The sequence below is a fragment of the Canis lupus genome, chromosome 8, assembly GCF_048164855.1.
Source record: "Canis lupus baileyi chromosome 8, mCanLup2.hap1, whole genome shotgun sequence".
In the NCBI taxonomy this organism is placed as follows: domain Eukaryota; kingdom Metazoa; phylum Chordata; class Mammalia; order Carnivora; family Canidae; genus Canis; species Canis lupus.
In genome coordinates this window covers 3,832,741-3,836,323 of record NC_132845.1, presented here as the reverse complement: position 1 = coordinate 3,836,323, position 3,583 = coordinate 3,832,741, and the positions used below count along the sequence as shown (strand labels likewise).

The 3,583-nt window shown below is 30.2% G+C and overlaps 1 long non-coding RNA gene across 1 annotated transcript; it reads right to left on the bottom strand.

The window, feature by feature from the left end:
• Positions 1-201: 201 nt before the first annotated feature.
• LOC140637510 (uncharacterized) lies at positions 202-3,134 on the bottom strand. Its single transcript, XR_012034599.1, has 3 exons — positions 3,050-3,134; positions 1,291-1,359; positions 202-798 (listed from the first exon to the last, which is right to left on the bottom strand). It is a non-coding gene; the product is annotated as an uncharacterized lncRNA (long non-coding RNA).
• Between the last annotated feature and the right edge of the window lie 449 nt (positions 3,135-3,583).

Sequence of the window (3,583 nt, the reverse complement as noted above, 5' to 3'; positions counted from 1 at the left end):
CCTGCCTCCTTACACATAATGTAAGGAGAGACCAAAAAAGAAGCAGATTGGTAGGTGGCAGTTTAATAAGCAACCTATATGGTATACACTAGTCTTACTATTATTAAATTACATATTTTTTATTGAGAGTCTGATGCACATGAAAGAGTTATAAATAATTCATGAGAAAACAGAATAATAATTAAATACATTTAGCACAGATTTTATATTATAAAAGAGATAAGAGTATTATCACTGCATACTGGTTTACTGAATCAAAAAATGCTTCATGGAAGGTTGAATTAGAAAGTGCTATAAGATTTGAATAATGGACAAATAAAGCTATAAACTTATACCATTCATTAATATCAGCTACATATTTAGCACTCTGCTAAGTAAATCTTTACATTCGTTTTCTGATTGTTAACCCAGCTTCATTAGGTGCAAAGTATTTGCCAATTTAGAGATTAAAAAGAGGCAGAGACTCGATGAGTTTAAAAAATAAACCAAGTTCACAGAACAAATAAGGGACAGAATTGTGAATTTCCAGTATAAAGCTATAATATTCCCAAAGTACCACTAGGTTTTGAAACAAATGTTTGTTACAAGGTGGCAAAAGTCTCAGTTTGTAGATTTATTTCAGATTATGACTGTTTTGACAGCAGAACCAACATTAATGATCGTATTGATATTGCATTAAGGTATTTGCTTAATAAATCCATTTTCTGACAAATTTCCGTTTCTTCCCTACTCATGCCTTCATTGAATTGTAACCGATGTCTGTGCATATGTTCTTGCCTTCAAATAATCTAGTTCCTCCTGAAATAGAAGAAAATAGGTGAAAAACACTTGAAGACGAAAACGACAACCTTCAAAAATCATATGTAACTTATCCTCCAAGTTTCAAACTATAATTTCACATGCTTAATATCACAGGAAAAATAAAAATATCTAAAGCCTCCTTAGGGGTAGATCAACATTACTACAAAGTTACATTTTTTCCATTGTGTCAGAGGGTATCACACTGGTCTTCAGTAGAGAATCATTTCCTTGCTATTTAATAATACCAAGCAACCAGTAATCCAATAAAAAACAAATCAGCAGGGCTATTTGATGTCACATATAACTCCAAGAGAGACCATTTCAATGAGTCTACAACCTACATCTCTAAGTAATAAGAATGTTTCATTGTATTATTCAGTACCTTGCAGGGGCCCATTAGATGTTTACTGAAAGGAATTTAATTAGGAGTAAAGCCAAAAAGTCTGTTGGTAAATGTGAATATGAAATGTTGTATTAATTTCTACGTACTTTATCTTTACACGTTCCAATCTCCTTGGTTTTCATAGAAACAAATATGAAATTATTGATGCATGATACCTGTGAAAAGCAATGCAAATAATTACAAAAGGATAAATTAAAGGGGTGGTAATAATTATATATATAAGCATTTTATTAAGCTTTAATACGTAGCTCTTATATTCATAGACATAGAATATTAAGTTCTTATGTTCACACAGAATATATTTAATATAATATCTAGTCCAACTTCCCATTTATACATTCATTTATCTATATATTTTATAATTGATTTATATATTAATTCGTATGTGCATTCACTTAAACTCCCCAATGTTTATTTGCTTTGATGAAAATTAGTGAGAATAGCACTTGCCTCATAGGCTTTTCATAAATATTCAATGAAATAATCAATGCTAAATGTACAACATATTATCTGATAAATGGTATACACTATTACTATTATTAAATTATATTTTGTTTATTGAAAGTCTGATATGAGCAAGGCTCTGTGATGAAAAAAATGAATAAAACATGTAACCAACTCTCTAGTTACATCTTAGTAAGAAATTAAGAAATATATCCATTTAATATTAATAAAGGAATGCGATGATAGGTTCTAAAAGAAAAAGTTTTATGAGACAGCAGAGATTTCCAAAGACCAAGTCCTTCCTTCTACAGCATATATGACAAGCACTTTAAAAATTTCTTTTGGCAGTTTTTTCACTGATTCACTGGGCAGCCCATTCTATTTTTTAAGAAGTTTAATACTAGAAATTATATTCCATTATTCCATATGGAAACTGACTTCAGTATTTTTCAAAATACTATCCATTTTATTTCTAATTTCTATCAGGTAAATTTCAAGCAAATGCAAATCAAATGGGAAAAAATGCAAAATAATTTTCTTCCTTTTTTTTTTTTTTTTCGTTTCACACACAGAAGCTAGGAAATGGTAAGTGAATGATCCTATATATAACACTATTAGCTTTATTTCTGCTGACTTCTAAATAAAGTAGCCTAACCAAAAAGATAAATAACAGACTGACCTGGCCACATGTTCCCAATATATTATTAAACTGCACTATATTTCCTTTGGGAAGAAATTACACTGCTATTTCCTTTACATTTTTTATATCAATAGATGCCTGAATTTCACTTGAGCTACAGAAGAGGGCTGGAGGAATAAAATTTGACAAAGTTGGATTCAACTAATGAGAGGTAAGGGAGCTCAGAGAAGCTTGAGTTTTGCCATGAACTCTAGTTTTCATTATAGTGTTGGGGAAACAGGATATATCAAGGAGAGGGATTAAATGGCATGGGAAAGGGTGAACATAATTAGATTTTACGTTTGAAGAGGTATACCAGAAAATATGCTGTCAAAATCTGACACACACCTTCAGTTTTTTAGTTACAGGCAATATTGTTTCCCCAAATAAGACTATTTTTTAAAGTATTTACTCAGTTGGTGTTTTCCAATTTGAGTTAAATTATTGAGCTTCTTGTTGACATTATGTGTTACTAGAAATGAGAGAAATGAATGTGATATTTGCCTTAGAATGCTCATTCTCATATTCTGCTCTTGTGATGTCACATTTTGCCCGTCTACATTTGGTGTTGCTTATTACTATAGGCAGTAAGAGATGTGCACATGTCAAACTGCCTCTAGCTAGCAAATATATTTCTGGGAGACATAATGTTTTAAACAGGAAACACAGAAACATGTCTACAAGCCAATCTGTCGACAAGTAATAAAGTATTCATACTATACCTCCAGCATAAGGAGTTGAAAGGAAGCTCTTACTGGTAATATTCCTCTGCATGTATTAAAAAACTAATAATCAGGAAAAAAAAACAGTCTTTACTCCTACAAAAACAAGTTGTACAAAGATTTGAGTTAAATGCAAATGAATTGTCAAAACTGTTAAATGAGAATTTCTATCTACATTTTCTTAGGTCACTCAATGACTGCATATATAGCATATACTTAACGTTATTTCTATTATAGGATTAGACTAGTATTAGTAAAAAATGATTTACAATCCCAGAAAGTTTATTTCCTCTACTTCCTTATTAATCGTGGATTATACTTCTGAAACTGCAACCCAAAGAGAAAGTAAGAAATAAAAGAAAAATAGCAACTATCAAAGAAACTTTTCACAATGACATCTGACTTCCTAAAATATTTTATTTATTTTATTATTTTATTTTATTATTATTTTATTTATTTTATTTTATTTTATTTTATTTTATTATTTTATTTTTTATTTCAGAGAGCACACAAGCAAGGGGCAGGAGTGGCAAA